The sequence below is a fragment of the Danio aesculapii genome, chromosome 5 (genome assembly GCF_903798145.1).
Source record: "Danio aesculapii chromosome 5, fDanAes4.1, whole genome shotgun sequence".
Lineage (NCBI taxonomy): Eukaryota > Metazoa > Chordata > Actinopteri > Cypriniformes > Danionidae > Danio > Danio aesculapii.
In genome coordinates, this window is record NC_079439.1 from 63061923 (window position 1) to 63088921 (window position 26999).

General features: G+C 36.2%; 1 protein-coding gene across 1 annotated transcript in view; it reads left to right on the forward strand.

The window, feature by feature from the left end:
- The window catches only part of LOC130229712 (LHFPL tetraspan subfamily member 7 protein), a 217228-nt gene that overhangs the window by 104587 nt on the left and 85642 nt on the right, over window positions 1-26999 (forward strand). The gene's annotated exons all lie outside the window — the stretch shown is intronic.

Consider the following 26999-nt stretch of genomic DNA (forward strand, 5'->3'; position numbering starts at 1 on the left):
TTAAAATAGTACCTGTCTGTATCTAAAAAGTCCATATTAATATATGTTCTTTTTGAACTCCTTGAGGAGAGAACACCCCCTTTTTGTATATATATATATATATATATATATATATATATATATATATATATATATATATATATATATATATATATATATATATATATATATATATATATATTTACTTTAAACTTAAACTGAAACTATATATATTTTTTTAAATTTTTAACCATTTTTCCAAGTGTATATAACCACTACTGTAAGAAAATATCAGCATTTGGTACATACTTAAAATATGAAATAAGCCTGCTCCCGAGCAGGTTTGAGCTACCAGACATGTTGCTATGACAACAACACTCGGATGAGTTTTGAAAAACGAAACGATCCTGGATCATGTCAAATCGTCAATAACCAAATCCAGCTAATTGAGTAATGCATATACGAAGAACGAACCTTAACATCTATGTTGGTCCTGGAACATCCATTTTTGTTTGTAAGTATGTAATCCATACTTATTTCCTACCCCTAAACCCAACTATAACTGTAAATGATTCCCAAAATCAGAGAAGAAGAATATTTGAAAAACAATCATGTAGAAGTTCATAAACCTAACCGTAAACCTACACGTAACTGGAAACATGTCCCTTAATTCTCATTGTAATGTTGTTCCAGGGTCAACATAGATGTTAATCTAACACTTATTTAGAGAACACTCCACATTGTTGAAAATAGAAACATTTTACAACTATACTGTTGAGTTTAACATTTTGAATCCATTTTAGCTGATCTCTTTGTCTGGTGGGAGCACTTTGAGCTTAGAATTACTAAGGCCAAACCATTTTTGAGCGAGATGCTAATGGTCTAATCTGATTCAATGTTCTATGCTAAGCTAAGCTAAAAGAGCTCCCACCAGACCAGGAGATCGGCTAAATGGATTCAATAAGGGTAAAAGTAAAATGTTTAGAGGAGTGGTATAATGAGCCTGGTTGTCATCCTTGATAAGTCACTGAAACTAGACGAACATATTAGTTCTGTTATTGGCTCCAGTTTTTATCAACTCCACTTGCTGTCTAAAGTCAAACATTTCTTTAATCCCACCACACTAGAGATGGCTGTCCATGCTTTTATTACATCACGTTTAGACTACTGCAATGCACTTTACTGTGGCATTTCAAAATCACAAATTTCTCGCCTTCAGTAGGTCCAAAAGACTGCTGCTAGATTAATTTGTAATAGTAGGAAACATGACCACATTACCCCGCTTCTATTTTAAGTGCTTTTACTGGTATATAAATCCTTATCTATCTATAAATCGACCTATCTCTCAGAGCTTCTGCATATACATTCCTGTGAGATCTCTTAGATCAAGTGATCAAAATCTTCTTTTAGTTCCTCAGTCCATAGTGAAGCATAGAGGGGACAGAGCTTTCTATGCACTGTAAAACCCCAAAAGTTAGATAACTCAAACCATTTAAAGGGAATCGATTGCCTAATCTATATGAGTACTGTGTACTGTGTAAGTACTGTGATCTTAATCCATTTAAGTAAAGTAATGAGGTATTTAATTAACTCATCACCTTCAACACTTAGTTCAAAACTTTTTTCAAATGAGTAGAATTAACTTTTATTAAATTTTAAGTTACTACACTCATTTCATTTGAGAAAGTTGACTGTTGGGTTTTACAGTGTGTGGCGGGTCCTCTGTTATGGAACACTTTGCCCCTTGAGATTAAAATGGCTCCATTACTGTCTATTTTTAAGTCACTCCTAAAAACGTACCTATTTAGCTTGGCTTTTTAATAGTATTTTAATAGTAATTTCTATTGCTTCATTTTAAATTTTTTTCAGTCACTTCTCTTGGCTTGTTTTTGTTTTTATATTCTGTCTTTTAATTTTACTTTGACTCATGTACAACACTTTGGTCAGTCTTGTGATTGTTTTTAAATGTGCTTTATAAATAAATGAACTTGAACTTTCAAAAAAGTGGTGTTCTTTTACTGAAAAAAGTGAAGTGTTCCTTAAAGACGGGCATCTTCCACTTACTGGTGGTTTTAGTGTCTCAGTTTTAGTATACCTAAACAATGCTCAGCTTAAATGAGTACACCCAATTTTGAAAATGAATATTTTTATCCATTTCTCAGTAAATAAGTCATATATTTTGGTGCGTTTGACCAAAATATATTTATTAAACAGATATATTTATTAAAATAGAAATGGAAAGATAATGCATTTAAATGCAAGCAAAATATAGCAAAATAAAATTACAAACTACACAATTTCAACTAAAATGTAGTTTTTATTTGCTTTTCTTGACTTTTAAAATTTTTTTTTATATATAATTTGATATAATTTTTTTGTCAATATCACACATACCTAATAGGAGTGCCAATGAGCCAAGATGGCAGCAAGCAACTTCTTTACTTGCAGAGATTGGGGGACACGTGCCCACCAAGCCATTTGCATTGAGATGAATAGGAATACTAGCAGATAGATCTCTCCACACACACACAGTCTCATACACACACTTCTCTCCTGTGTGTTTGAGCTCCACAACGCACATATTTCCAATGAGCCTGGGTTGAAAACTTCATACCTGATTTTCAGTTATGACCGTTTATGTTCGTTAAGCTTCTTTGACACAGTTTGCATTGTATCAAGAGCTACAGAACTAAAAATGACTTGACTTGACATTAGATTGATATTAGACATTATACTTTTTATATTTAACCCTCTGGAGTCTGAGGGTGTTTTGGGGGACTAGAGAAGTTCTGATGTGCCCTGACATTTGTGACACTGAAGGAGCCTAATGATGAACAATGGCGGTTCTAGGGGGTCCCACGTCTCAACAAGCTTGGCCCCCCCTCTGAGCCCCTTAAATTTGGACGCGTATTCTTGTGTCACAACTTAAACGCTACAGAGAAGCGAGATCAGCCATCGGTGGCAGACGGAGAAACGACTCTCGCGCTCTCTGTGTCACGCACACTCGCTCTCTCTGCTTTTCCTTGACTTTTGTCAGGGACGGTGCTGCATGCATCAGTTTCCCAAATTAGTCAGAAGTTAAGCCCCAATTTATACAGGTAATAAAAAAAATGTAACTTCAGTCATCGTTCAGTCCTCGGCTATCCATAGGCTATTATTAATCAGAAATTGAGTGTACATAGTTTTACGTTAGGAAACAGATGTAACACATTGATCAAATTTAGTTTCAGTCACGCTCATGTAAAAGTAATATTCAACTTGTCTAGTTTTGCCTTCATTCATTTTTGTTTTCAGTTGTGACATAAAGCACAAGTCTTCAAACACATGATTTTTTACAACACGTTGTGAAACATAATAGGTTTACTGATTTCCAATAACTTCTTTTTTGTCTTTCCCATGGTGACAGTTAGTGCGTAATATTTTACTAATTATTTTGCAAGAGTTCGCAAGTTGTAATCAGATTAAAGTGTAGTTTAAAAACTTAACTATGTTATGTTAACTAGGAAAGTTTGAATAATTAGTCAAGTTATTGTATAACTGGTTTGTTGAGTAGGCCAGTAGCGGATTTAGGCCTGGGCAGGGGCGTAGCGGACATTTTAAAAGTGGGGGGACGGCTGTATGAGATCAAATGTTCATATAATTATTAATCACCTGTTTCTAAATGGTCTGTCTCTAAAAGTGAGGGGGATGGATCCCACCCCCCCACAGCCCCACCCCCCCCCCCCCCCACCCCCCGTCCCCCCCGGTTGCTACGCCCCTGGGCCTGGGCAATATGGGTGATCGCCCAGGGCGGCATCTTGCTGGGGGCAGCACAGGGAGACGGTGCAAAAAAAAAAAACCTTCCCCAGGAAGCTTTGAGAAATACAATATACATTATGCAAATGTATTAATTTAGAGTGGTAATCCCAGAATAAAGATGTTAGGGGCCATTCACATTTGACGTTTTTGCATGCGCAAGTTTGTTATTCTCTATGTGCAACCGAAACAACTTTATGGTAATGAGCTATATGACGCGTTTCGGCGGCAAGCAATTAGAATGTACAAGTCCACCGCTTGAGAGGAGTCCAGAGAAGACTCGTGATGACAAATCATCATAATTCCAATTTATTCCTGAGGATAAAAAATTAAACAATCTTTCTAACCAGCGAATATACTTAGACACAGCAGTAGAATAAAAAAGTATATCTAAAAACAGCTTGTTGTGAATGCAGAATAAGATAAAATCAGTCCTCAAGCACTTGCAGTGCTGATGAAAGTCTGAACTGGTTGTGTGCTCGTGTATCTGAGCACTTCTTCAGGCCCTGGGGACAACTGACACAGCAGGCCACAGTCTCCTCAGTGCAACCACACTCTTTTAAGAGCGATGGGGTGGTAGAAAGATCAGTCCCTTTTTACTCCTTTCCTTTCTTCAGAGAGTTGAATCAAAAGAGGAAGGCCAACTGAAGTGGGAAACGCGTGGGAAGAACATGTCACAGAGTGTGAGAGAGAAATATTTTTACTAGAGATACAACAAAAGAGGGAATACGAGATGCATTTTTGCTGGAAATGAGGAGAGCAGGGAAATCTGACAAACACAGACGTCTCTCTCATAGCAGACATGTGCCGGACTGCAAACTGTGTTTTACTCATGCTGGGATTGCAGATAATATACTTTGCAATAACAGACATAATTGTAATTGTTATGGTTATGCACGAATACAACATCTGCTGTATGTGATTTTGGCATCATGAAACAGGGCTGCACAAATAATCACCCAATCACTTTCATTCATTTATTTTCCTTCGGCTTAGTCCCTTATTTATCAGGGGTTGCCACAACGGAATGAACCACCAACTATTCCAGCATATGTTTTACGCAGCGGATGCCTTTGCAGCTGCAACCCAGTACTGGGAAACACCCACACACTCTTTCACACATGCAGTCATACACTATGGTCAATTTTGTTTACCCAATTCACTTATAGCGCATGTCTTTAGACTGTGAGGGAAACCGGAGCACCGGGAGGCAACCCATGCCAACACAGGGAGAACATGCAAACTCCACACAGCTGGGACTGACCCAGCTGGGACTCAAACCTGTTGTTTCTGCATCAGTATGCATGAGATCTCTTTCAGTTTGACATGTGTCCTCTTCTCATGCCTCAAAACCTTGTCTTCCCTCTCTCTCAGGTCTTGTTTACACCTGGTATTAAGAAACATTTTGTTTCATCAGATCACAAGTAGACACGGGAGACACACTGCTGTTTACACCTGATGTTTAAATCTAGGATTTTAATCGCTTTTGATCACTTTTTCCGGTAAGGAGGGGGCTATTTGTGGGTGAAATAAAGGCACAAAAGTTGTCGCTGAGGCAGAATCCAAGTTACATTTTAGTACTTTTTAGAGCCTTTTATGTACCTTTAAGCTATAATGGACACTAATATTTACTTGTAGGTACTAATTTTCTTTTAAAGTACAAAGTGACAGCTTTTGTACATTTATTTATGGGAATTTTTTGGCCTTTTTTTAGGCCTCTTTCAAACAAATAATGCTAAATATGTTTGCACAGATTAAATACTGTACAGTAAAAAACAAAAAAAAAATATTTTACATTTTAATAACACTTTTACAGTTAAAATGCTAAATGTTAAACATTAAAACAGTGAAAACAATTACATTTTATGATTTGAGAAATGCAATGATATGGCTTTAATTATCGTGTACTGTATGTACTGTACAATGTTGCTTAATGCAAACATGCAATGTTTTGGGTGACTGAGTTTTCATCTCTCGATAATGCTTTGCATAAAATCGGTGAACAACACGTGAATAAATTTATATATTAAATTAAACATTCCAAAATCAGAATTTCCCAAGAAAATGCATGGAAGCTGGAATACTAAATAATAAAGAAATGGAATACACTGTAAAAAAAAATCTGTAAAATTTATAGATTATAGACAGGAATTTATAGATTATAGAATAGATTATAGACAGGAAAGCATTGGGAGCATAGAGAGGGGAAGAATCAGCAATAGACATCAAGCCAGGAATCAAACTTGGGTCACCGTGAGCACATCGGTGACCTACAGTATATGTCAGCACACAATACCACTAGGCTATTGGTGCCAACATGAAGCTGTAAATTTTAATCAAAATCAGGAATTCAGGAAAATTAAAGGGATAATTCACTTAAAGGAATAATTCATCATTTACTCCCTCCTCCTTTTCCAAAGTTTCTTCTGTTGAACACACAAAAAGAAATATTGAAGAATGTAGAGAAAAAAAACAGCCATTGACTTACATAGTTTCCATATTTTTTGTTCCTACTATGGATGTCAATGGCTGCTTTATTCCAACATTCTTCAGAATATATATATATATATATATATATATATATATATATATATATATATATATATATATATATATATATATATATATATTTGCAGAACAAAGAAATTCATAGAAGTTAATACTTGCTTGTGAGTAAATTTTGGTTGAATTATCCCTTTAAGTAATATTTAGAGATTTCATTGTGGTAGCATATTGTTTATTGTTCTGCCTTTTAAAAACCCAAACATTCGAAAATCAGAATTTCCCAAGAAAATGCATGGAAGCTGGAATATTAAATAATAAAGAAATGGAATACACTGTAAAAAAAAAATCTGTAAAATTTACGGTAAAAAAAAATGGCAGCTGTGGTTGCCAGTATTTTACCGTTAAAAATACGGTACAAACCGTAAAAGTAATTTCTCATTTTTACAGTAAACTACCGTATTTCATTAATTTATAGATGTAATATGTCTGTATTTTGAATGACCAACATCTATACATCTTTTGTTACACAGATAAACACGTTAACACAGCCATATGCAGGTAGTGATGAGAAGGTTACATAATGAACCAATGCTCATCTAAAACACCTTTTCCCACAAGCAGAAAAGTGTATCAATGTAGAAAAGGAGCTCAGTGTCATTCATACAACTACTAAACACCAGTATGGTAGCACGCATAAAATTAAAGTCATGAAATAAACATTGTTTATCAACTTTAGATGCAACATAAATCTCTAATATACATAACTGATGGGGAAACAACTAAAACGATCCATAGTAATGTCAACTGTTACGACTTTATAGTTGAGTTCTAGGGTTTAAGCGGCAACATTTAAAGGTGGTTAAAATTTGTGGTGAGTAGGTGGCAAAATTTAAACAACAACCAAAATACTGCCAAAAATAGGTGAATTTATTTACAATAGTGAAAAGGCAAACAGAAAAGAAAAGTATTTACAAGGTCACACAAAAGAGAATAATTCAACGTATTGTGGTTGGGGAAACGAGAATTAAGTGGCGCCAAATAAATGAAAGCAATATAACAAAACGCCCAAATCTAGCTATTATGACCCTCTAATCTATCTAATAGAAAATAAACAAACAGAACATCTTCAGCGTTTTCACGCTATATCTAATCCTACTCTTCTAACCAAAAATACGAAGAAAACTTACAGCGGGTGGCGCTCACTTCTAAACTAGTGTGTTTAGACAGTATAGTTATCTACATGATGCAAAATGTATGTCACGTGACCTCTAAACTCCTCGAATCCCAGGGAAAGGCTGACGCCAGAGATCGGGGAATTTTACCAGCACACAAACAAGACGGTAACAACTATTAACACAACAAGAACAAGACCAACATCAAAACTCTAAACTAACATCAATATCACATCACATAAGCCAAAACACACACAAAAACAAGCAGCATAAAGCAAACAAGACAGAGCAAAAAGCAGAACGAGCTTCCCCGCTCGCGTCCCTTTTAAACGGTGAGCTCCTAATGTGATTGGTAGAGATGTCGATGACGTCACAGGGTGGAATAGAGATTGACATCTTCACGGACGAATGGGAAACTGGAATGGGCGTACCTAAGAATTGACAGAGAGAGAGAGGGAGGGAGCGAGCGAGCGAGCGAAAGAGAGAGAGAGAGAGCGAGCGAACACACACACAAGCAAAACAGACAGGCATAATATACATTTGACTGTAACACCCTGACCCTCAAGAACAAACCTGTTTGTTAAAATAAACCAGAGAGAGAAAAAAAAAATAATTAAACTCTAGACAGGGCATCCGCCATAACATTATCAATGCCTTTTTTATGTCTAATATCCAAATTATAATTCTGGACTAGCAGAGACCATCTCATCAGTCGTTGGTTATGATTGTACATCCTGGATAAAAATACGAGGGGATTGTGATCTGTATACACAATCACAGGTAAACAGCTGGAACCAATGTAAACCTCAAAGTGTTGCAAAGCAAACAACAGAGCAAGGGTTTCCTTTTCAATCGTAGAGTAATTGAGCTGATGTTTATTAAACTTACGAGAGAAATAGCTAACAGGATGGTCAATACCAGTTTCATCTTCCTGGAGGAGTACTGCACCAGAACCCACAGCACTTGCATCAATCTCAAGCTTAAATGGTGATGCACAGTCAGGAGCGGCAAGAACAGGTGCATTACATAACAGTGCTTTCACACTATCAAAGGCACTTTGACAAGCATCAGACCATACATACGATGTAGAAGGGCTAAGTAAGGATGTTAAGGGGTTAACCACAGTAGAAAAGTTTTTGCAAAAACTGCGGTAATAACCGGCCATACCCAAGAACCTCCGTAGTTCTCGGCGAGTGGTGGGGACTGGAAACTGTGAAATAGCAGTTACTTTCGCATCTACAGGGCGAACTTGACCTTGTCCAACCTCCTTGCCCAGGTATGTGACAGTCGCTTGGCCGAACTCACATTTAGCTAAATTCAGTGTCAGAGATGCGTTAGAAAGTCGTGTAAATATTTCCCTTAACGAATTCACATGATCACGCCAGCTCATGGAATAAACTACTACATCATCGAGATATGCGCTACAGTTTGGTACATCTGCCAACACCGTATTTACTAGACGTTGAAACGTCGCGGGTGCGTTTCTAAGACCGAAAGCCATCGAAGTATATTGCGTAAATGAATCTGGAGTGACGAATGCTGAGATGTCAGAAGCTCTATCAGTGAGTGGAATTTGCCAGTAACCTTTCAGCATGTCTAATTTAGAGACAAACCGCGCAGAACCGACGTTGTCAACGCAGTCCTCCATGCGTGGTAAAGGATAGCTGTCTGGGACAGTGACTGCGTTAACCTTTCGGTAATCAGTACAAAATCTGTACGTTCCATCTGGTTTGGGCACCAGCAAGCACGGTGAACTCCAAGGGCTACTGCTAGGTTTTGCCAATTTATTTTCAAGCAAGTAGTTTACTTCTTGACGCATAATGGATCTTTTAACCATATTCAAACGATATGGGTGCTGCTTTATTGGACGCGCGCCATCCACATTAATATCGTGTTTTAACACATTTGTTTGGGTTGGAACATCATTAAACAAACAGTTAAAATCAGATATTAACTTAATGATATCCATTTTCTGATCAGCAGGCAAATGTTTGAGATATGAATGTAGATCACTCAAAAGTTCTGAATTGACTAACCTCACAGATGATTGGGGAAGGTCACGAAGAATTACACCGTCATCAGCATCTGACATCACAGCAGAAATCTGTTTCGCAACTGCAACAACAGTGGAAACAACGGCTTCCGTATTTGACACGGGCACATCCTTACCTGTCTCTTTGGAATGGTATGCTTTGAGCATATTAATATGACACACGCGGGTTTGACGTTTCCTATCAGGTGTATGAATCATATAATCCGTCTCACTCATTTTCTTTTTTATTTCGTACGGACCGGCGAAACGAGCAGAAAGTGAAGAACCGGGTACTGGTAAAAGTACGAGAACTTTATCTCCAACAACGAATGAGCGCGCAACAGCCTTTCTGTCGTACTTGCGCTTCATACCTTTCTGCGCACTGGCCAAAGATTCTTTAGCCAGTTTACACGCTGAGTGTAAACGATCACGAAACTGACTAACATAATCTAATATGTTAGTTTTCCTACTGGTCTCAACAGACAACATGCGTTCTTTTAAGACTTTTAACGGACCTCTAATTTCGTGAGAAAATACGAGCTCAGCTGGGCTATATCCAAGCGATTCTTGAATTGTTTCTCTCGCAGCAAATAAAACCAAAGGGACTCCTTCATCCCAGTTCTTATCTGTACTCAGGCAGTATTTGCGGAGCATGGACTTGAGTGTTTGATGAAAGCGTTCAAGCGCACCCTGACTCTCAGGATGATATGCGCTTGAAATACGATGGGTGATGTCGAGTGATTGTAAAACTTGCTTAAAAAGCTTCGATAGAAAATTCGTTCCTTGATCACTTTGAATGATTTTGGGCAGGCCAAATGTAGAGAAGAATTTTATCAGAGCTTTAACAATCACAGGTGCGGTGATTTTTCTCAGGGGAACAGCTTCTGGAAATCTAGTTGCGGCACACATTATAGTTAGCAAAAACTGATTACCAGATTTTGTTTTGGGGAGCGGCCCCACACAGTCCACAATTATGTGTTCAAAAGGATCGCCAATCACAGGTATGGGAGTCAAGGGAGCAGGCGGAATCACTTGATTTGGCTTTCCCACTATCTGACATGTATGGCAAACACGACAGTATTTAACCACATCTTTTTTTAAACCTGGCCAAAAGAAATGCTTCAAAATTCGGTTGTATGTTTTTGTAATTCCTAGATGGCCAGCAAGCTGATGGTCATGCGCCAGATATAATACGTGTTGACGATAAGGAGATGGAATCACAATTTGATACACAGCATCCCAATCAAAATCCCTATCCGGATTTGAACACCATTTCCTCATCAGTAACTCATTGTCAATGAAAAATCCACTTTTCATTTCTTTTATCACATCTGTTGTGACAACGGAATTGAAAATAGGAGCAAGAGATTTATCCTCTTTTTGAGCAACAATTATTTTCTCTCGTGATACAGGTAACTTTAACATTTCCGTATCAGTCACACTTACATCAACATTCTCTGTGTTTTGTTTTTCTTTGGATGTGTTAGAATTAGGAATTTTCTCATCAGATAGCAGAGGAGAGAAAAATGAATCAGCCAACTCAATTTCACTACCCATCTTGCGCGACTGCGCGCGCGTAACTGCGCACGCAGGGAAAACATCGGGGTAAGCGTCAGTCAAATCCGATTGAGCACACAAATATGGTTTTTCGGTTACTTCTAACACTGGCATTACTTTTCCTCCTGCCAGATCATTTCCAAGAATAACATCTATGCCCTTCACAGGAAGTGACGGGCGCACAGCCACCCTCACAAATCCTGTACACAGATCACTCTTCAAGTGTATACGATGCAGCGGCGCTTTGATGCAATTCATCTCAATGCCCTGCACAATCACACTGGAACCACAGAAAGTGTCGTCCGACAACTTTAATTTGTCTGCAACAATAAAAGATTGCAAAGCACCAGTGTCCCGAAGAATTTTACTTTAATCTGATCCTCACCATTTTCAGACAACGAAATAAATCCTTCCAGAATAAAAGGTTTGTAGTTGTCATCAATTTGGTCATCATCAGATGCATTAAAAGCAGTGTGAGTTTTTAAAAACCCTACGCTTTTCACTTGCGGCTGCTGTTTCCGTTTTAAAACCAAACAATCAGCTATTACATGACCCTGCTTATGACAATAATAACACTCACGTTCTTCACGAGGTGTGCTAGATTTTCGACTGGTTTGTGAAGAATTAGGTTGGGATTTCTCAGAACGTGCAGGTGCAAAAACATTCTTGTGAGTTAAAATGAACTCGTCTGCTAGAACAGCGGCTTGTGACAATAAAGTCACCTTCTGTTCATTTAGATAGACAACAACTCGCTCGGGCAAACAATTTTTAAATTCTTCCATTAACATCAGTTCCCGCAGTGAGTTAAAATCAGCCACCTTACTAGCGCTGCACCACTTATCAAACAAGATTCCCTTCTCTCTTGCGAATTCAACAAAAGTCTGTGCAGACGTTTTCTTAGATGCTCTGAATCGCTGTCTATAGGCTTCCGGAACAAGCTCATAAACTCGCAAAATTGCAGACTTGACAATTTCATATTTTAAGCTATCCTCAACTGACAGAGTAGAGCAAACCTCTTGAGCTTTACCAAACAACTTGCACTGGAGCAATAGTGACCAAACCTCTTTAGGCCAACGTAAAGAAATGGCTATCCGCTCAAATGCACAAAAATAAGAATCTACTTCTGATTCTCTAAATGGTGGGACTAATGCAATGTGCTTACCTATGTCAAATGCGGTCGGAGCTGGATCAGTAGGCGGGGACACATCAGAGGACACAGAGGCAGGAGCCGAATTGGGCTGCGCAGCTGAGCCAGAAGAAATCTTCATCGCCTCCAGATCTAACTGTCGCAGCTTGATCACTTTATCAGCCTCAATTTCTAGCTTGCGTATTTCTAAACGCAAGTTTATTTCAGCCTGACGTGTGTGCGCTTTTTCTTGTGCCTCGTACTGCAGACGGGCTAAGCGGACTTTCAGTCGCGCGTCATCTCTGTAACCAGAGGAAATCGGGGAGAACGGATCAAACGCTGGCAAGCCGGCCTTCGCCTCCGCGCCGACATCAGCTTGACCATTTGGATCCTCCTCAGCACCCGGACTGAGATGCGCCACAGCAACGTCATCCTGGCTAATATTTTCACCAGTAACCTCCACAACATTTGACAGAGGAAGAACATTTTCCTCATGTAAATTCAACAGTATCTTACCTTTTATTTCTGCCTTGCGACTCTGCTTGTTAACAACAATCTGATAATGATCAGCGATCAGTAATAAATCCTGCTTCCTACAAACATTAATCTGCTCTATGGTTGGTTTTGTAACAAATTCCTCCAAACTAAAAACCTCCATGATACAGACTAGACAAAACAAACAGCAAGATACCCTTCCGCATACACCTGTTATATGCAATACACCAACTAACACCAATTGCCACCAACAAACACAAAAATTACCACAATTTCAGGTTCTTTTATTAAAAAGATATCCCGGACGAGCCCCCATTTAAATGTTACGACTTTATAGTTGAGTTCTAGGGTTTAAGCGGCAACATTTAAAGGTGGTTAAAATTTGTGGTGAGTAGGTGGCAAAATTTAAACAACAACCAAAATACTGCCAAAAATAGGTGAATTTATTTACAATAGTGAAAAGGCAAACAGAAAAGAAAAGTATTTACAAGGTCACACAAAAGAGAATAATTCAACGTATTGTGGTTGGGGAAACGAGAATTAAGTGGCGCCAAATAAATGAAAGCAATATAACAAAACGCCCAAATCTAGCTATTATGACCCTCTAATCTATCTAATAGAAAATAAACAAACAGAACATCTTCAGCGTTTTCACGCTATATCTAATCCTACTCTTCTAACCAAAAATACGAAGAAAACTTACAGCGGGTGGCGCTCACTTCTAAACTAGTGTGTTTAGACAGTATAGTTATCTACATGATGCAAAATGTATGTCACGTGACCTCTAAACTCCTCGAATCCCAGGGAAAGGCTGACGCCAGAGATCGGGGAATTTTACCAGCACACAAACAAGACGGTAACAACTATTAACACAACAAGAACAAGACCAACATCAAAACTCTAAACTAACATCAATATCACATCACATAAGCCAAAACACACACAAAAACAAGCAGCATAAAGCAAACAAGACAGAGCAAAAAGCAGAACGAGCTTCCCCGCTCGCGTCCCTTTTAAACGGTGAGCTCCTAATGTGATTGGTAGAGATGTCGATGACGTCACAGGGTGGAATAGAGATTGACATCTTCACGGACGAATGGGAAACTGGAATGGGCGTACCTAAGAATTGACAGAGAGAGAGAGGGAGGGAGCGAGCGAGCGAGCGAAAGAGAGAGAGAGAGAGCGAGCGAACACACACACAAGCAAAACAGACAGGCATAATATACATTTGACTGTAACATCAACAAAAATCATAAAAAGGGATGTGCCATGCAGGGACTTCTGGGAAAGTCAATTTATGGTTATTTGCCAAATATATTAAGGAAACATACTGTTAACCAAGTTACGGATTTTTACTGTAGCATTTTTACAGTTTTTACCGTTAAAATCATGGCCCATTTTTACAGTGCACATGATAAGTACCAATTTATTTATCTTTTTAAAGAAAAACTTAAATATGAAGCTGTATTTTTTTTTTTTTTTTGGTTTTTTCAGCTTTATTATGATAGGACAGTAGAGATTATAGACAGGAAAGCATTGGGAGCAGAGAGAGGGGAAGAATCAGCAATAGACATCGAGCCAGGAATCGAACTTGGGTCACCGTGAGCACATCGGTGACCTACAGTATATGTCAGCACACAATACCACTAGGCTATTGGTGCCAACATGAAGCTGTAAATTTTAATCAAAATCAGGAATTCAGGAAAATTAAAGGGATAATTCACTTAAAGGGATAATTCATCATTTACTCCCTCCTCCTTTTCCAAAGTTTCTTCTGTTGAACACACAAAAAGAAATATTGAAGAATGTAGAGAAAAAAAACAGCCATTGACTTACATAGTTTCCATATTTTTTGTTCCTACTATGGATGTCAATGGCTGCTTTATTCCAACATTCTTCAGAATATATATATATATATATATATATATATATATATATATATATATATATATATATATATATATATATATATATATATATATATATATATATATATATATATATATATATATATATATTTATTTATATATATATATTTATTTATATATATATATTTATTTATATATATATATATATATATATATATATATATATATATATATATATATATATATATATATATATATATTTGCAGAACAAAGAAATTCATAGAAGTTAATACTTGCTTGTGAGTAAATTTAGGTTGAATTATCCCTTTAAGTAATATTTAGAGATTTCATTGTGGTAGCATATTGTTTATTGTTCTGCCTTTTTATAAACCCAAACTTTTTTTTTTTACAAAAATCGTATGAAAATAAAAGTAAACAATGGAAAACAATATGTAAAGCAATTGATTTGACCACATGATTGTCTGCACTATGAAAGCAAACCAATCATATGTGATTTCAATCCTTTTAGGGAGTGGCCAATATTGGACGCGCTTAAAATGCTTTAGACCCTATTTGCACCTGTATTTGGTGTTGTCCACTTGTGATCAGACTGATGAAAACCTCTTCATACCAGGCGTAAACAAAAACTCATCTTCAGGAAGACAGCAGTGTTTGTGGATGAGAATACAGCAGTGGTAATAGGATTACTGATGATGTCTGGTTTTTATTGATTGTGGCTGTAATACAACTGTAAGCAAAAGAACCATGTTAATAAACCCCACCAACCAGATAAATCTATAATGTAATGAAATATCAGCTGATTGAAGATGTTCATGTCAGTTTTCAGAGGTCTGTCTTCCAGTGCTTCCACAATTTGAATAAACGACATGTAACTTCATTTGCATTTTTAGATTTAAAGTGTAACTTTATTGAATAATTTTGTATTATTTCAATCAGGTTGTAAATATGCCCCACAAATTGAAGATTACAATTACAAAAAAATTATACCTGTTGTAATTTAATGTGAAAATTGACATAGAGCATCAGTTTTACATTTAAATCAGTACACAATGCATCAAATTTCTTTTTATACTGTTTTTTTTTTTTTTGTCAGTGTTATGCCTTATAACCAGAGTGTAAATTATGTGGGGGTTTGTCCCACCTAATCAATGTTAAATCCATCCTGAAGGATGTCAAAACAACAAGTGTGGGGGTCAGCCGTAAAAACTGTGGAAAAATACTTTGCACTGATCTGTGTCTTAAATAATAATAAAAATAAAGACAAGTTAATATAAATATAAATTCGACTGCCCCTATAATGGTTCATACCATTGTTAGTTTAGGGTCGCATCAAGCAAGCTATAAAGGAAATTATTCAGTCAATTGAATGAAACCAGCAGACCTAGCCAAACAGTTTCTATTACATTTTTATTAATAAAAAAGACATTCCCAAAAAATACATACCTCCACATACCTAAAAGTAAAGTCAAATTAGATTCATAGGGCCCTATCATACACCCAGCGCAATAAGGCGCAAGACGTGTTTGGCGCGATTGGTTGCTATTTTCAGACAAGCGCAACCCTAAATTTTCATGTTTTATGGTACGTTGTTTAAATAGCAAATCCTTTTGTCCCATTTTGTGGACTCATGGGCATGCTGATCTAAAATAGAGGTGTGTTAAGGCACATTGTTGGTGCGTTGCTATTCTGAAGAACTAAAATAGACTGCGCAAATGACCAACTAAAAGCAGGTCCAAAGTCCAGTGTTAGTGCATTAGTTCTGTGCTTATGTGAGTCCAAGTGCTTACAAGTTGCTTAATACACACAGGATGTACAGCAATACACAAATATCTTTACAAACGAAAAAAAAGGATTAAAATGTTACAAAAATTATTATTTTCTACATAATTATAAAAATCACTGACTTCATGCCTCATCTCGGGGGGGCTTTTTCAGTTTATTTTATAACAATTTGCATTTGTATAATATTATTATTATTATTAGCAGTATTATTTATTATATTTATATTTATATTTGTATTAATAAAAACAAGTTTAGAATTGTCCACCTGTCGGGTTTTGGAGACGTATGCATCATCATATGGGGCATAAGAGTAGGAATGGAGAAGGCTTGTTCTTTATCCTCACGCTGCAGAAGATCTGTTTTACAGTTTTAGTGAAGCGTTCAGTTTTTCCACTTACAAAGTATGTCATGTAAACAGCAAATGTGCCATGGTGTGATGCAACTGACTCTTAAAGGGAATGGGAGATGAGATTCTGATTGGTTTTATGCGTGTTATGCTCAAAACACACCCATAACTCATTATAAGAATAAGCACAACCCTGTTAGACTATGCGCTGGGGCGCAGAGCTTATTTTTCAATAGCAAAAGTGGATTCGGACATACCCTTAATGCCTTTGCGCCATGCACTTTAGACTTTGCGCATAGATCGTTAAAATAGAGCCCATAGTGTGTATTTTGAATAGACATCTATGGGAAGGGAAGTTAAGGGAAGTCACAGGGAAGTTAAATGGTAAAATCTTCAAGGTCTTTTTCAAGATCTAAATCAGTAAGATATTTTATGATCAGCCAAATCGATGCAGGGATGCAAACATGTCACCAAAATGTACCTTTTTATATCAAAAATGGTTGTTTTTGAGAATTGTATGTCTGTTAAAATAGCCCATTAGAGATTACTGTTGGTCAAAATTCAATCATTATTCCTAAAATATTGAAAACCTCTTTGAGTTTGATTTAAAAAAAATTAATTGAGTCAAATATATTAGGTTTAATGAGGCATGCATATGTGATAATATAAACTACTGAAAAAAAGCCAATCAAAAAGCCAATAAATTCACAGACTGCTTTTAAACAACACACTCTTAAATTCTCTCATCATAAATCAGAAAGTGTTTTGCATGACTTGGCATTAATCAATAATAATTATTGCAACATCGAGGACAATACTTGACAATAATGTTGTTGTTTTTTTTGCCATATGCAGCTCAACCATTTTATGACTTCATTTAAATGTTAGATTTACAGTTTTAAACAGTGGTTGTTATTGTAACATTGGTTAAATTTAGGTATGTGACATGAAGCAACACCGATTAACTGGAAAAATTAAACAAACAAGCAAGCATAAAAATACTAACAAATAGGCTGTAATCAATATGCTTCAATAAGTACTGGGTTAAGTATGAATTAATTTATTTTTTACGTTTTAATACATTTTCAAAGCTGTTATGAACCACGTTTTCACTTTTTCATTATGTGGTGCAATGGTGTATATAATAATGTTGGGAGGAAATAATTTGAAGCTTTGCTATATTGCTACAAGCTACATTGCTTTAACAAAAAAGGGGGTATGAATACTTCTACAATATATTTGCAGAACGGCCATTTCTGACTATCAGTCATCAAGCAGTTATCTAATGCCAACCTTTTTTTTTTTTTTTTTTGTCAATATCAACCAATTAATCAGGCTGGATACACTACCTGCCTATTATTTATTTATTTATAATTATTATTATATACTTTTTTTAAATAAAGGGCAGTGTCTATAGGGCAGCTTTAAATACAACAACAGCAGTGTGTTCAAGTGCCGTCTGTTTTAGAGTAACATGGGTTACATCTCAATTCCCCTGCAATCTGTTCTAGATAGTGCACGAAATTAGAACTGGACCATGTTTGGCCCATCTGAAATCATAGCGTGTTGGAAACAGTATGTGAAAAGTGCCCAGATGGCACACCAATTCCCTGCGGGTTTTATGAAATGTGCATTTTGTGCACTGCCTACAATGTATTTGTATTTGAATAATCAGCACTCTTCATTTAAGAGAAGAGGATTTTGTCACAGATCACGTTCAAGTGTATTTACACCAGAATTGAATGCTTCCCAGAATTTCTGAAGGTATGCACACAAATCTTATATACTCAATTTAGCTAGATTTTAGCGACACTGTGGCTCAGTGGTTAGCACTGCAGCCTCACAACAAGAAGAATGTTGGTTCGAGTCCCAGCTGGGCCAGTTGGCATTTTTGGAGTTTCGATGTTCTCCGCATTTTCATGTGGGTTTCCTCTAGGTGCTCCGGTTTCCCCCACAGTCCAAAGACATACGCTATAAGTGAATTGTATAAACTAAATTGGCCGTAGTGTATGAGTGTGTGTGTGTGAATGAGTGTATGGGTGTTTCACAGTACTGGGTTGTGGCTGGAAGGGCATCCGCTGCATAAAACATAAGCTGGAATAGTTGGCGGTTCATTTTGTTGTGGCGACCCCTGATAAATAAGGGACTAAGCCGAAGGAAAATTAATGAATGAGCTAGATTTTAACACTTCATCACCTTAGAATTATAAGGTTGTATTTGACATTTTTGTCAAAATTGAGTTATTGACATATTCTTATTAAATGACAGCTTATTTACATTATGTGATGTTTTTTATAAGTTGTTTACATTTTTAATGTTGTCGTTTTTTTTGTAGTTTTATCTACAAAGTTGAACTCTAGCTTGGCTCTAAGGTTCTTTCTGTGAGCCAATCAGCATTTTGAATGCATGCACAAGGACCAATTAGTATCATCTTTCTTTGTCATTTCGCCGGACTGCTCCGTTGACAGCGGGAAAGACCAAAATTCTGAGTCGACTAAATAATTCAGCGCCACACAAAATTTAGGAGAAACCTGAAACTGAAAAGATTTGTGTAAATGTGATGATTTATAAGCAATTTTTGACCGTGAGATGAAATGTTCAATTTTACATTGTTAAAAAAATGTATATATTAAATGTGAAATATTTTTATTTGTGTATGTATTATCAGTGTTTATTACTCATTTGCTCATTGTCTGTTTTCTGTTAAAATCTTAACATTTGTAATTAAACCTTGAAGGGCAAATAATTAATTTAATTCATGAGGCATATAATTCAAAAAATATAACTCAATAATTTGTATAAAGCATATAATTCAATAAATATTACCATAAAAAATTACATAAAATTAACAGGTGCACTGGACAAAATATTTAGCACAGCCTGTATGTTAAACTTAAACAAGAAAAAATATATTTATCTTAAATAAATCTTTAAAATAAAAGCTAAAATTTTACTTTTTCAAACATCAATATATTGTTTCAACACCAATATATATATATATATTTATTATTAAATTAATAAGCTGACTGATGGTGTTTCTTGAAAAGCAATGCTTCAATCAATGATCTGCCAGACAGAACCTAATTCTAATTTTTAGAATTAGAAGCTTTTGCCCAGTTTTTTGTTACCCTAATTTGCAAATGTAAGAGAATTTTGATAATTTACATTTAGAGTACATTTATGGTCTCTGTCATGTTAATGTATGAAAGAGAACTGTTACACACATATTGTTTTCTACAGGTATATGGAATGCAAAATCTTTGAAGCTCAATATCTTAAAATCATTTAAATCATTTAAAGGTTTTAAAACCCTTTTCTTTTTGTAAACTGACATTTATTCTGTTCTAGTTAGAAGTGTTGCTTTACGTGCAGTTTTTGTTTTGTATCCTGCGCAGTGAACGCGTTAACTCTTGATTTTGGGTGCTGGAGGTGATATGAGGTTTCCAAGGGCTGACCGTGTTGTATCGGTGCGCAGCTCTATAAATAACAGACTGTCAGTCCTCCACCATTGCGTGCCTCTAAATCTTTCATGCTCAGAGGGACTCAGCAGAAATTTCCGCACCTCGGATGCTGCAGCTTGTCTTTTTTTTTCTCATTTCTGCACCGGTTGTTTTATGGCTGCCACATGACAGGGAGGAGAGGCCATTTGCACTGGTCATGCTCCTCTTCTGCTGCTCTCTTTGCAGATTTAAAAAGAGAATTTATTGCAGAATTGGAATTTTGTCTCAACCTGATGCTGTTTCTTTTTTTTTTTTTTTTTTTTTGAACATCAACTAAAAGATGTTTTACTATTTACTTTACTTTAAACGGGTATATACACGAGTGAAGCAAAAGAGTGGTCGGTTCACAGGCAAAGAGATCTGTCCAGGCGGCAAACTACGTAAACAACGGAATGAACCAAGGGGTCAAACACGGCAAGGCAAGGCAAGAAAAATACGTTGTAATGTCCACTAATAGTTAAACAAGACTTAGCCCTGATGTTTGCGCCTGTGCTGTTTTTAAAGTTCATGTAATCAGATCATCATGATCCTCCGGCTGTGTTTGTGTAATCAATATGAAACAGGAACCGGTGTGTGTGGGGTGCATGCTGGGAGTTGTAGTTCGTAAATGTGGAGTGTGTGTAGTTATCCAGCGATCCGCAGTAGTTTGATTGCTGGTGACTGTAACAGCAATAAAATAAGCACATTTATTGACCGTAACATTTTATTGATGGTGAAGGATTTGAGAGGTATAATTTTAAGCAAACAGTATAGAAACAAGTACAGTATACTACATAGAAATTTACTGTCGGTGCATTGTTTGAGTGGCCTTGATGTATAGATAAGTTTATGTGTATGAGCAAAATTTCCACAGAGCAGAATGTTGAGCTCTTTTAAACTTTGACCATGGCACAAGTTTTTTTGGCGCATCTTTTCGGTCAATAATGATAATTCTGATCATTTTCAGTGACGCGGTCAATTCGGTGCATCCTTATAAACACCACAAAGAAAAAATCAACACAAAAAAAAACAAAACAAAAAAAACAATCTTATCAGGAAATCAAAATGAAGAATTGAACTGTGAATTCAGTGAATTGTTACATCCCTAACTAGAATTATGTGAATCAGCTAAAAATGAAGAAAAAGTTACCTTCAAGGCTCATATTTTAGTTAGCCATGCTAGTAAGATGTGTCACACCAAAGTATTATTTTGAAGGGTCCCTGCATAAAAGTTGTGGGGTGTCCCATACGGCAGGGGAACTGGAAAACCTCACCGTCACTCAAAATCCATGGATGAGTTGTTCGGACCTCCTCTCTGGTGTAAACTCACTCTGTCAGCCATCATGCTTTTACTAGTGCTGTCATCTCTGTCTCAACTGCACACTAGAGACCAGATGTTATTCTGCTGTCTTAATGACCACAGCTGTCAAAGAGGAACAGAGATCTATTAAGGACACAGACAGATGTTAACTTGTATACAGATCTTACCTTATGAACCCTAAGGAAATGGTTATTTAGTCAAATATATGTATTCCTCCAAATGTTTACTGACAAAACATTTATGGTAAACATACTATTTGTAAAACAATATATGTATAGTATCGAAGTAGAATTACTTCACTACTGTACTTAAGTAAGGCTGTATCTGTACTCTACTGGAGTATTGTTTTTTTTTTCCTACTTATACTTCAGTACATATTTTCGATGAGTTTAATAATTTTACTCTGTTAGATTTTTTTATGTGCTGCATAGTTACTCGTTACAATTATAAAAATGTTACGAATCATTCCAAACCCACATTATCACTGCCAGAGCAGCAGATGGCTCTGCCACAGGTCTGAATAAGCTGCCTCGTCATCATTCAGACTATCAAAAGAAGACAGTGCTGCCTGCCTGCATTAAGAGCACTTTAGTTTGTTTTCGACATTGGAAAACCCAGAAATTCCACCTTCAACTCTTTCACTTTCAACTGTTCGTGGCGATGAGGAAGAAGATAACCCATGGCCCTATTTTGAGTCCATGTTTGCATTTATCGGAGTGAAAGACAATTCATAAAGAATGAAGTGCATACTCTGCCTCCCAAAAGATTGTGAAATAATGGCCTTCAAAAATTCACCGCCGAATTTGAAGAAATAGTAATATAAAATAATAATCAAAAATAATATAATACACAAAACACAGCAGTTTGAGCTATCCGTAAGCACTAGATAAGTTAACATTAGCTACCCACGGTTCATAACATACTGCAATGTTCAATTAACATTAACTAGCTTGCTATCATAAAGTCTGTGTCACACTGAATGGTGTTTTTGACCTATATATATATATATATATATATATATATATATATATATATATATATATATATATATATATATATATATATATATATATATATATATATATTTATAATCGTAAACCATGTTTCTTTTCCTTCTGCTTAATCATGTGCCCCAAACAATATATTTAAAATAAACAAAACAATATGATGTCTTTTGACTGATTTCTTTAATAATTACATTACACAATACTTCTACTTTTACCTTTAGTATTTGAGTAGTAAATTTTAAAATAAACTACTTGCAATACTTAAGTACAAGAAATGTTTAATTTAGTATTATATACTTTAGTACTTCCACTTAAGTATGGTGCTTAAAGAACACTTCAACTTCTACTTAAGTCACTTTTTTGATAGAGCACTCGTACTTCTACTTAAGTCTGGGTCTCTAGTACTTTGTACATCTCTGTTTAAAAAGCTGTTTAAAATGTTATTTTTACTTGCTAAGTGGCTTAAAGTAATAAAGGTACAAAACATCACTCTGGCGGTTTTCAAAAGGTACAATTTTGCACCTTACAAGTGCTTGGTACCCTGGGCCCTGTTTACACTAATATGTTTTAGTTTTAAAACGGTTATTTTAGAACAAAAACGAACCACGTCCACATTGGAGTTTCATCTAGCATTTCTGAAATGTCTTCGTTTTCATTTAGGGGAAATGAAAGTATCACAAATAGGTTTAGAACTAGTGAAGGGTAATTTAAACAATTTTTAAAATGTTAATTTTTGGGTGAAATATCCTTTTAAAATGTCTTAACTATGTTCTGACCCTTACAAAAATAACCTACAGGAATCCTGCAGGATTTTCATTTTTTTTCTGCAGGAACCTGCTGGTATCCTGTAGGAATTATGAAATCCTGCAGGATAAATTGACAATATCTGCAGGCATTTCCTACAAGTTTTAAAATTATGCAGTACTTTTTACAGGAATCCTGAAGGATTTATTTTTTTCCCTGCAGGATAACTGCTGTCCTGCAGGAATTATAAAATTCTGTTGGACACATTGACAATATGTGCAGGAATTTCTTACAGGAATTTCTTACAGATTTATAATTAAAATAGATTTTAAAATCAATTATGAACTCTGACAGATGACGCAGTGGCGCAGTAGGTAGTGCTATCGCCTCACTGCAAGAAGGTCGCTGATTCGAGCTTCGGCTGGGTCAGTTGCCGTTTCTGTGTGGAGTTTGCATGTTCTCCCTGCGTTCGCGTGGGTTTCCTCTGGGTGCTCCTGTTTCCCCTCACAGTCCAAAGACATACGGTACAGGTGAATTGGGTAGGCTAAATTGTCCATAGGGTATGAGTGTGAATGAGTGTGTACAGATGTTTCCAGGGATGGGTTGCAGCTGGAAGGGCATATGCTGGATAAGTTGGCAGTTCATTCTGATGTGGCGACCCTGGATTAACAAAGGGACTAAAATGAATGAATGAATGAACTCTGACAAAAGTCTTTTCGCCTATCCCATGATTTTTCCTTCACCAAACTTGACTGATTTCTGTGAGAATTTTGGGTCCATGCTGGTTCCAATAGGTCTTCTGCAGTATTAGTGATGATTGGGATGCAGTTCAACAGATGATTCATCAGAAAAATCTACCTTCTGCCACTTTTACAAATGATCAACTAAAAGTTATTATTTGTTGCTCTTACAACTGGAAAGGACGACAAGACTTTTGTCAGGTGTACTTATTTTGGGGTGAAAAAACCCTATAATATAATGTAATCATTTTGTTTCAATTAATCAGCATATCGTCTAATCCAATTGTTAGCCCGTACATGGATTTACAGCCCAATAGTCAGATTTTTTTTAACATTAAAATACAACACCATGCACTCAGTTTCACCCAGAGGACAATAGTGAACTTCTAAACTTCTGCTCTTGAGCTGAACTTACTGTTTTGCCTTTGATCAAGCATCTAAGAGTGTGCATCATGATAGTTCATAGATTTAGACAGTTTGGAGCTGCAATAGATAAAAAAGAGTCTCCTCCGAGCAGCAGAAATAACATTAATTTTGTTTTTGGTGTCTGAAAGCAAAGACAGACTCTCCGGAGACTGTAATACGCTTCAGAGGGGAAGTCTGAGAGGTGGCTAATGGAGCTTACAGAGATGATAAGAGCATTTGTGTTGGTGTGTGTCTGTGTTTTGATATTATTGGTGTTAAAAGCTCTGCTACTGCTCCTCATTTGTGTTTTCAGCTCTCTGCGCAGCAACCCAGCGTGGAGCCACTAAGGAAGCGTGTATCTTGGTAATTTGCGATATTTAAAAGCCTGTACACAACACACACACAGGTGAAGCGGGTGAGCGTGTGTGTCTGGAGCTGACTGTGAGTTGGACCAGCAGGTGATTTGTAAAGCCGAGAGATGATTTTATTAGAGTGTGCAACAAGGTGTGAAGTGATTTTATCTCTAAAACATGCACACACAAGAAGAAAATGGTACAAAAAGAGTTGTTGTTGTTTTTTTTGGGGGGCGGGTGGGGGGGGAGAGCTGATTTTATTGGCACTATTCTTTCAATTAAGGTAAAGAGGGAGGCTGTGTGGCTGAGGCGTCTGGAGATCTTGCAGGCAGTTGAATCATGTTTGGTCTTGGGATAAAGGGATTGTTTAGTCGGAGCTATTCTAGAAACAGAGATCGATATTGTTTGTTCTTTTTGGCGGCGCTTGTAGGAAAGAGTCACAATTGATTGGAGAAATTTAGTTCACCAAAAACAGCCAGTCATTTGGGGCAGCGACCTGAATTTTTTTTTTTTTTTCAGTGTACTTTAGTCTTAATCTGAAGAAATTTCTTGGTTTTGATTGTTCACATGGAGCTTTTTCACTAGACTGTTATGACACGTTTAGCGGTCATCAGCATCTTAAATCTTTGACAGTTTGTAATATTTAGATAAAAAAAACGTATGAACATTTATACACTACCTGACAAAAGGCTTGTCGCCTTTTAGGAACAACAAATAATAACTTGACTTCTAGTTACCAAAATAAAACATGGTCATGCCTTGATTTTTACTTATTTAATTAGGACAGTAAGGTCTGACTTTGCTTAGACAAAAGTCTTGTCACTTAACAGAAATAATGTACAGTATAGAATATAAAGTCATGGCACAGTGGAAAGAGAATTATTATTGTGTATGACTCCCATGAGCTTATTAATAAAGTCATCTGGAATGGCAAAGAAAGCGGTCTTGTAGGACTCCCAGAGTTCATCAAGATTCTTTAGATTCATCTTCAATGCCTCCTCCTCCATCTTAGCTCAGACATGCTCAATAATGTTTATGTCTGGTGACTGGGCTGGCCAATCCTGGAGCACCTTGAGCTTCTTTGCTTTCAGGAACTTTGATGTGGAGGCTGAAGTATGAGATGGAGCGCTATCCTGCTGAAGAATTTGCCCTCTTCTGTGGTCTGTAATGTAATGGGCAGCACAAATGTCTTGATACCATAGTATTGCTCACTTGATGCATAGTATTGCTTATTTCAGATTACAAATAATCATGAGGATGCCATCTACATTTTTGTGAATCAGAAATACTTTACATAGGGTACATTTTGTTGTATGTTTTAGATACACGTACACATCTACGAGAAGATAGTGCTTGTTGTACAGATCACTTAGCGATCCACTGATCCAAACATTTCCAGTAGTAAACCCAACCAATAGTGTTTTCAAAAGCAAACCAGCCCTGGCTCCAGCTTGGAATTTTAGTGTGGGCCAAGTGACATTCCAGGTGGGTCAAAAAAGTGTATATATATGTGTATGTGTATATATATATATATATATATATATATATATATATATATATATATATATATATATATATATATATATATATCATTGTTACAGTCAATTTAGTAACTACCCATAAGAATTTTTCTTGATGTAATCTATTGTTATTTCTACACATTACTAAATTCATCCATAACAGAGTTCAATATAAAAAACAGTTTATTTCTTTAAAATTAAAACATTTCATCATTTATGTTTGGCAAAATCTGAATTATAAAAATTAAAATGCTTTCAACAAGATACTGGAAATAATTGCTGTTTTATTCCTTAATTTTTTTTAAATGTCAAATATACATGCAATATAATCACCCATATTGCATTTAATGCATATAATAATGTTTACAATAACTGTAACTAGTGTTTTCATGATGCTGGAATGTCCAACTTCGTGATGATACCTTGAAAAAATATCAACATTCCATACCATTTTCTATATTTTGTTTCTTATTATTATAAGAGCTATATATATCGTATAAATCTTATTATTATTTATTATATTATTATTAATTATTATTTAACGCACCAGAGCCCATATGAACATTAGTATTTAATAACAAATTGTTGAATAGCACATCTTTGCATATTAGCCTGCTTGGTAGAGGTAGATAGCTAATACATAACCATTTTTTGCCTATCAAAAACATTTTTCAGCGTTTATTTCGCATATAACATGTTTTAATCGACGCACATTTGACGTTTAGCGTGTTTTATCATAGCACTCTGTGTGT